This window comes from Peromyscus californicus, unplaced genomic scaffold (genome assembly GCF_007827085.1).
Source record: "Peromyscus californicus insignis strain IS unplaced genomic scaffold, ASM782708v3 Scaffold_22__1_contigs__length_63687245, whole genome shotgun sequence".
NCBI classification, from domain to species: Eukaryota; Metazoa; Chordata; class Mammalia; order Rodentia; family Cricetidae; genus Peromyscus; species Peromyscus californicus.
The window spans coordinates 160087-169866 of record NW_026294525.1 but is presented as its reverse complement, the minus strand read 5'-3'; positions in this window follow the sequence as shown (position 1 = coordinate 169866).

Genomic DNA, 9780 nt, shown 5'->3' with positions numbered 1-9780 from the left:
ACTGACTTAGCTGGGATTGACATATGTGGATTAAAATTACTATCATATTTTATCCTTAAAAAGTGGTTTGAAAACTGTGCCAAATATGAAAAAATTGACTGATAAGATACAACCTTAGAAAGACTTGCTATTGATAAGATACAAGCCTTAGAAAGACCTACTAATAAAAATAAGAAAAATAATCAGACACAGACAGGGAAATTTAGACCAGAACCTACTGCACCACTGCATGATGAAACTGAAGAGGGGTGGCCCAAGGTTATTAGAAAATCAACCTTAGTTTATCCAGTTACTATACAAGAATGACCAGCAGATGATAGGCATCCCCCAAAGTTATACAGAAATCAAATGGAATCCTGTATAAATATTAGATTTTAGGAGACTTAAGGAAGCAGTAGTTTCATATGGTATGCATTTACACTACATAAAGCAGATGTTAAATTCATGAGCAATTTAGAATAGAATTATCCCCCAAGACTTGAAGAATTTAGCTACAACAGTATTGGAAGCTGGTCCTCTGTTACACTGGAAGCCATGGTGGACAGAGGAAGCTAGGGCTATAGAACAGTGAAATAGGGCTAGAGGTATTGATATTTCCCAAGACTAGTTTCTATGTGAAGACTAATATGCTGATTTGCAAAGACAGTTTGGATTTGATAATCACACATTGACCCTATGTCATCTAACAGCTACGAATACTTGGGACAAGGTTGAAGAATCAGGAAAGGGGTCTGACTCATTTACTAAAATCGTACAAGGCTCATAAGAAGCCTTCACTATTTTTTTGCAAAGATTAACTTCAGCTGTAAATAGAATAATATCAGATCCAGAGGTCAGGTCAGAAAAATATTAATTGAATCTCTGGCTTTTTAAATATAATACAGAATGCAGAACAGGTGATTAGGCCTTTAAAGGCAAGGTCAGCACCAAAAGATGAATGGATTAGAAATACAGCTGATACTGGATCACACACTGTAGCTGGAAAGTTTTCTCTCTGGGTCCCGCCAATCCCCAGCAGTCTGACAGCCCACTTATAAAATAAACACACAGACTCTTACATTATTTAAACTGTTTGGCCTAATGACTCAGGCTCTAGCTATCTAGTTCTTATATCATAAATTAATCCATTTCTATAAATCTATACCTTGCCACATGGCTCGTGGCTTCCCGGCATCTTCACATGCTGCTTGTCATGGCGGTGGCTGGCAGTGTCTCCCTCTGCCTTCCTGTTCTCTCAGTTCTCCTCTCTGTTAGTCTCGCCTATACTTCCTGCCTGGCTACTGGCCAATCAGTGTTTTATTTATTGACCAATCAGAGCAACACATTTGACATACAGACCATCCCACAGCAACACACTTATGCTACTTTGATAGGAGAAGTGATTTCTAAAAATTTTAAGAAAAATCAACATGCTAGATGTTCTAATTGTGGAAAACAAGATCATCTAAAATGAGATTGTAGGCAAGGCATTCCCAGAAATAATGTTTTTCTAGAGATAATCCAAACAGAAGGCCCCAGCCTTCTGGGGTATGCAGAAAATGTGGCAAAGGCTAACATTGGACTGATGGATGCAGGTTAACCAGGGACAGGCTAGGTAACCCTTTGCCATCAGGAAATGCCTTGGGGCATCCCATAGGCTCTCAATATCAAATTTTGTTCAATCATTCCCTATCAGCATTGAAAAAACTCATTCAGAGCAAATAAAAGCCTTAATGCCTGTTGTTAAAAACTATTCTGTTCTGGATATAATCAAGGACAGAACAACTTCAATAGATACAACAAAAAATTCAGGAGAGACCACAAAACAAGTATTTTGACAAACTTCTTTAAATGATCAAAGACCAAGCTAAAAATATGAGTAAATGGCATTGTAATTGAAGATTTGGTTGATACAGGCACAGATGTAACAATAATTTCACCAAAATCTTGGCCATCTACATTGACTTCTTCATGAGGTAAATACTCAGCTTCTAGGGATTGGAACTTTATCTGATGTAAAACAAAGTACAAGGTGAGTCAAGTGTATAGGGCAAGAAAAACAGGTAGGAAAATTAATGCCATATGTGGCTAACATAGCAATAAATTTATGGGGATGTGATTTTGAAAAACACAGATTAACATTCCTCCAATCTCAGAAACAAACAATAAAATAAAGAATGCTTCTGAGAGAAATATTCAAAGGTATTATCAAGAATTATCACCAACTGTTCAGGTTGTACATAAGCAGGGCACAACAGCTGTTGGTCTTTCAAAGGTACCAACATCCCTACTTTTAAAATGGTTAACTGACAAACTGTGTGGGCAGAACAATGGCCTTTGGCATCAGAAAAAATGCAGGAAGTAGAACAGCTGGTACAGGAGCAGCTAAATGCTCAACACATTGAAGAATTGACTAGTCCTTGGAATTCTCCTATATTCATTATTAAAAAGAAATTTGGAAAATGGAGAATGGTAACAGATCTGAGAGCTATTAATAAGGTGATCCAGTCAACAGCTCTTTACAGAAAAAATAAGAAAAGTGGCTCAAAGCCCTTATGATTGTGTTGAAAAAAAAATCAGAACTATGTGCTAGTCTCATGGTATTATTAGATTTTTTTCAGAACCTCTTAATTTAATTACTGTCTCTCAATATGCAGAAAGAATGGTTTTACAGATTGAAACTACTGAACTTATTCCAGATGATTCAAAATTAACTTATTTATTAAATTATAACAAATAATCAGAAATAGAAATCATCCTCTCTATATAACACATCAGATCTCATACAGGTCTACCAAGCCCTCTAGCACAAGGTAATGATGAAATTGATCAGCTATTGGTAGGAAATGTACTAGAAGCCTCAGTATTTCATAAGAGGCACCATGTTAATAGTAAGGGTTTGAAGAAAGATTTTCCTATCACTTGGCTTGAGGAAAGTATAAGAAAATATTCTATTTGATCTTCATATAACCAAACTTCATTACCTGTAGGAAGTAACCCAAAAGGTACTAAAAGAAATGAAATTTGGCAAATAGATGTGTTTCATTTTGTAGAGTTCAGAAAATTAAAGTATATGCACCATACCATAGATACATATTCAGAATTTCAATGGGCAACTGCTTTAAGTTCTGAAAGGCTGATTCTGTAATTACACATATATTTGAAGTTAAGGCCATCATGGTGTTCCTGTACAAATTATGAATGACAATGCCCTAGCATATGTCTCTAATAAAATGAAACAGTTTTTTTGCATATTGCAACATAAAACATCTTACAGATATACCACATAATCCTACAAGACAAGTAGTTATAGAAAGATCTAATCATGCTTTATAAGATATGCTTAATAAACAGAAAGGGGTAATAAAGATCCCCAGAGATAGATTACACAGTGCTTTATTAACTTCAAATTTTTAAATGCTAATGAAAAAATAACAACAGCTGTGGAGAGACATTGGATAGTAAAAACAAAACTGCTAAATTAAATCAGCCTGCATATATATATATATATCTTTTTTACTAAGCAATCTTTAATGAAAGCTGTGTAAACTTCATCATAGCATTGAGCCCAGAGGCAAAACGCAGAGAGACAGAGAGATTTTGGGGGAGCACTTAAGAACCATCTTTCTAGACACAGCAGGTAGTTGCACATAAAAATTCACAAAAGCTATGACTGCATGCACAAGACCTGTGCAAGCTCATGCCAGATAAAAATCCAGCATAGAAGGGGAAGGTGGGCAGGAAGTCCCACCCTTGGCTGAGGAGTTATTGGCATTCGATAACTGCAGGGAGGGAGAGCGAGCCAGTATTTTTTCAAGGGTGCAGCCTCTGGTGAGTTGACTACTCTCCAGTGAAGGCAACATATCTGAGAGTATATGGGCAGCACAAACTGTACTTTATGCTTAAAATACCAAAAAAGAAAAAAAATCAATACAAAGTTGAGTGAGGAGGGAAGGAGGGTTAAATCTAGAAGTGTGGAGAGACGATAAGAATGATCAAAATACATTGTATGAAATTCTCAAAAAATTAATAAAGAAAAACAAGCCTCTTCCTGATTATACTTTATTCTCTCATTATGTTTCTGTATAATTTATTGATTTACCTATTATTTATATACCTTTTAACAGATTTCATCCCACTTGGAAATCAGTGACCCTAAGGTTGAGAAGAGTTATATTTAATAAGTTCTCGCTTGTAAGTCAGCCCTGGCACTCCACAGACATGGTAGCTACCTCCTTTGTATGGCATAGTTGTAAAGCACAGCATTGCACCATTGATTTTTGTTTTTGTTTTTGTTTTTTTGTTTTTTCAAGACAAGCTTTCTCTGTGTAGTCTTGGCTGTCCCGGAACTCAGTCTGTGGACCAAGGTGGCTTAGAACAGAGTTATGCCTGCCTCTGCCTCCCAAGTACTGGGATTAAAGATATGCCCCACCACCACCCAGTGCAGTATTGTTTATTATGGAAGGTATTAAAGAGGTTTGCTCAGATTTAAGGGAAGGAAACAGTGACCTCAGTGATAGAAGCATGTGAGTGGGATAGGTTATGGATCAGCTTGACTGTGTTTGGAAAATACTCTTTTCTACATGTTTCAGTGAAATATCAACACCTAACATTTGTCTTGGACCTCTATGGGTGGGAATCTATACTAAGGTAACATAGTGTCTCCATGCTCCAAATCATGCTGCTTTTTTTAATTCCATAGGTGGGGAACTTAATACTTGTGCAAGGCCATCTAGGTTTTAAGGAGCTGAAATGGGATGAAAGAAAGAAAGGAAGGAAAGAAGGAAGGAAGGAAGGAAGGAAGGAAGGAAGGAAGGAAGGAAGGAAGGAAGGAAGGAAGAGTTTTATTTAAGGCCCTGACTTCTCACCTTAAGGTTGTCGCTGTCTTTTCCATATGTAAATATTACTTGAGGTCCTTGTTATTGTGTAGATTTCTAGATACTACCCTGTTGGAGCCCATTAAGTTCCTAGTGGCTGTACCCAGCAGGACTGCATAAGAGGTTGATTGGGCCATGGGTCTGGGTACCAGGTAACTGTAACTAGCAAGGGTGAGGTCTTTTGTTCCACTCCTTGGCATTGTTATAAACAGACCTTTGGAATAAAGTTCTGGGCCAGTGGATAAGGATCTAGGCCCACCCGAGTCTATCCTGTGTTTTCTCTGTTTTTCTCTCTCTAACTAAGTCTCTTATCCCTCATTCCTCAAGAGTTCCTGGGGTAAATTAGTGTGGGGTCTGGCCTCCTACACTATCCCCCAGAGTTTCCTAACAAGGGCTAACAAGGGCTGCAGTGCTGCCGTTGTTGTAAAAGTGGGGGGGCTCACTGTGAAAGTCACTGCTCTAGAATGTACTTCTAAAGCAGCTATTCAAGGATCCAAATTAGATTTATCAATACAATCATATGAGTTATAACTGAATCTTCAACTTCATATGCCTGAAATCCAAGTCTGTACATAAACTTGTTTGTCTTAGGTATCAGTTATGTGTCTTTTCTTATTGTGTGTTTGGGCGGTGCTGGTGCTTGAAGAGCCTCTGCAGTTACTCTTGCTGCCACTAGATGAAGCTCCTGCTGCCTTTGCTCTCATCTCTCAAGAGAATTTGCCATTTGACTACTAGGTGACATTTGTGGGAACTGAGCTTGCTACACTGGGATAAGTCAAAGTTGTTTTGTTTTGGTGTTAACTAGACTTATCTGGTTAACCTAGAAATCTAGGTTAAAGTATACAGTTGACTTTAAGACAATAATCCATGACTTTTCTACTTGATAATTATTCACCAAAAAGTATATACCCCTGTGTCAGTGAGATCAGTGGAAAAAGGTACTTATCACCAAGTCCAGGATCCACATGTTGCAAGGAATGAACCAATGTCCACAAGTTGTCTTCTGACTTTCATACATAAGCTGTGATACATACACCTCTCTAATATACACACATAATAAATTAATAAATGTAATAAAATATTAAAAGTCCATGTGTATACATCCATCTCCCTTTGTCTTGCACTCACTCATATCACACTCAGTTTTGGCTTTTTCTGGGAGTTACAAACAAAGGGCATGGTGGAAAAAATGAAACCACTATCTCCTAGATAAAATGGGGAAGTAGTTTACTCAACATATTTCAAAAGCATAACCCCAAGCCTGCCATATTTATTTAACTCGTATATCTGTTAGAAGCTAACAAATAGATCCCAATTTTCTTTTTGTGTGTGTGTACTGGAGATTGAACCCAGTACCTTATACATACTAAGCAAATGCCCTAACCACTAAGCTATATCCCCAGCTCTCTAGCCAATATTTCTAAGGGAAGGGTGGCAGGAGCAACAACAATATGGAAGAAATATCTGTCCAACATGGAGTGTTTAGTAGCAGCATATAAGTCAAAGCCACTATGAGATTGTTGGGTTAGGGAATTAAAACTACGTGTAGTGAAAGTTCTTAGTAACCCAAAGATCAACTTGGAGAGCTATTGCAAAGTGGTCAGACATCTGGTGCAAAGTGGTAGTTGGGACTGAGTATCCAGCCAAGAACCAGAAGACTTTTATTAGAGGTTTAGGGACTTTTAATGATGGTATAGGGGTCAGGTGGAGGAGGTTTTATCACAGTAATGATACCCTATGCAATTGAGCCAGCCTTCCCATGAACACAAACTCTGAGCCCTGACAAAACATATTTTTTCTTTAAGTCATTGAAGTCTAAAAAGATAAAGAAGTATGGAATCAATATTCTAGGGAAGATAGAAATCAAGCAGTAAGCTATGGATTCAGCACCCTCAGCGCTGTGTGAACTGGAAGAAGAAACTGGGAGGCTGACTAAACTTTAGACAGCCTCATAGAGGGTGCAAAATCTGAGTGTAAGATCAGCTGAGAGTACTGAAGAAAGCAATGTGTATTATCTAGGAACTATCCAAGCATCCACATCTAGGCCTCAGGAGTCATGTAAACAACCTCATAAGCTATCAACATCAGATGAAATTACTCTGTGACTTGAGTGAACAAAAACAAGACAACCCTATAATTATGTCTGAATATGGACAAAAATAAACATTCTCCAAATCACACAAATGATTCACCATCTCCCTATCCTGATGAATATGAGGGGCTACTGTTTTATTACTAATAACAACTTAGCATTAGTCTGGATAACCCTCTATCCTTGGTAAAATTGTCCATTCTAGAATCACCCCCACCACTTTCTGAGAATAGCTAAATGCAAATAAACCTTGTTTTATTACCCACCTCTCACTATTAATCACCTATATACATCCTGTACATCACCACATAAGTTCTATAGGAAGTTCTTACTGAAACTTTCTGGTTTCTCATGGTGTGTGTGTGTGTGTGTGTGTGTGTGTGTGTGTGTGTGTGTGTGTGCAGATTTCCTTGCCTTGAGTAACAAACCCAGTTCATTAAAAAACCACTACTCACTTTTGTAACCTAAGTAGATATGAATTTCTTTTCATCTCTTTAAATGTATTTGAACTTTAAGCAGTGACATAATTACTCATGAACTTGATTTTTCATATTTCTTAGGGGGAACTAGTGCAGAGTTTGATTTAGAGATGATTGCTCTCCTGATCTAATGAGGCAAGATCCCTTGGAATAACATTGCTTGCCTGGAGGCTTTCCAATCTGTCTGGTGGGTACAGCTTTAATTCTGTCTCTGTTGAGGACTAGCAAGGGTACTGTTAATCCTTGCCAGTCTCAGTAACTTTTGTACATGTATGTGTTGCTCATTGATCAACTGAACTCTCAAGAGGTCTCTGAAGATGCAAAGCCTGCCCCACTCTTCTAACTCTTTTGTAGCTATCTTTCCCCATCAATTCTAGTTTACTTGCTCTCAGCCTCTACTCCATCCCCTTAACTCAATGAATCTGCTGGGCTCTGCTTCAGTTCTTTATCTCTAGAAACAACCTTGGGTCTTAAGGAAGAAAACTTGAAAAATGGAGGGTTTCTGTACTGGTTTCCTTCTCTCAGCAGTTACTGTATTTGATTTCCTAGTATTTAATACTTTGCAAAAACATGGGCTGTCTTCCATTCATTTTATGTTTCTATTTATTTTGGATGTTTCAAATATAAAGATAAATCTGAGTTTCTGTCTTTGCCATATGGGGACTTCTTAAAGATTTTTTTTGGTTGAATGTCTAAGTAGTAAGATGCCAACACAGGACTAGCAAGATAGCTTTATCTGTGAAGTGCTCTCCTTGAGAGCATGAAGACATGAGTTTGATCCCCAGAACCAAGGCAAAAAAGCCTGGAATGATGACATATACCTGTTTCACTGCTGAGGAGGCAGAGACAGGTGGATCTCTGGGACTCACTGGCTAGCCAGCTTAGCTTAAACTGGTGAGTTTGAGATCAGTGAGAGACTGATATAAAAGGTGAGGGAGACTGGAGAGATGTATCAAGCAGCATTCATACTAAACTGTGATGAACTAGCTATCATTGTAATCAGGAAGTATGCCACTGTGGATAGTAAGAGAACAGAAAGTAAAAACAAAAATAGCTTCCATTCAGCTCTTCAATGGCATGGAATAAGGTAACAACATTTTCCTTGTGTTTATCTTTAGTTCAGAACTTCATACTGAGAATAGTGACTAAAACCAAAGGTACAGATGCTTTGTGTTGAAGAAATTCAGTCTTCTCAGCTGAAAGAGAATGAATCTGTAGGGCCTGGTCTCAGACTCTCTGATCAACTGGCTCTCTATGGTTCCCATGTTTGCTATAATCCCTGCATCTCCACCCCAAGGTGTTTGGTTGCTGTGGTGCTATTTAAGCTACAGGATAGCATACTGGGCAGTACCCTGGAACATAGTCTGGAGAGTTGTGATTCACTACACAATCAGCTTTAAATTTCTTGTGACTTTTTTGGGGAGAGTCACTCACCTTGTTTCTTTACTGAACATTCATGACTTATACTAGCTAGCCTGTAAACACCTAACCAAACCTAAAAAAGACAGTTTATGTAACTGGGGAGGACTTTCTCAGGACTCTTCTCACTAAAACCCAGTGTGCTCTGGAATGTGGTGATGTCCCCCAATAAAATTTATCTGAGGATCAGAGGAAAAAGCCAGTCACTATAGTAAACATAGAAGTTAGGCAATGGTAGCACACGCCTTTAATCCTAACATTTGGGGGCGGGGATCTGTCTGGATCTCTGTGAGTTCAAAGCCACACTAGGAACAGAGCCAAGCATGCTGACACATGCCTTTAATCCTAGCACTAACCATACAGGTCTGGAGTTCTGTACAGACAGACAGAAAGTGACAGAGCTGGGCAGGAAGAGGAAGTAATGTAGCTGGACAGAGAGAGTAAATGATATAGCAGAACAGAAAGACATATAGGTGTGGGTATACAGGAAGTAGGTCTCTTTGGAGACTGAGGTGTCAGTGAGGTGAGGTTAGCTTGTGGCTTTTCTTATTCCTCTGATTTCTCAGGTTTTCACCCCTATATCTGGCTCCAGGTTTTTATTTAGTAAGATCATTTAGCAATTCATCTACAATTGGCACTTCAACAATTGTGGCAAGAATTCACTAAAGCCACTTGTGGCCTTACAGGTTCCCCAGCTCAGGCCTAATGTGCATACAACCAAAGTCTCTTTGGCTTTTCTCTCCTGATAAGTGGTGGGCTCTCTCTGGATTCCCATCTTGGACTACTACCACACTAGGTAGCTGCTTTGAAATTCCCTTGGACTTCTACTGTACTACACAGTCAACAGACTTGGTAAGTCAATTAAGATATCTTAAAGGGAGAAATTAGTTAAAAGAGAATTTTTTCCCACATTAAAAAATGGGAAACATTTTTA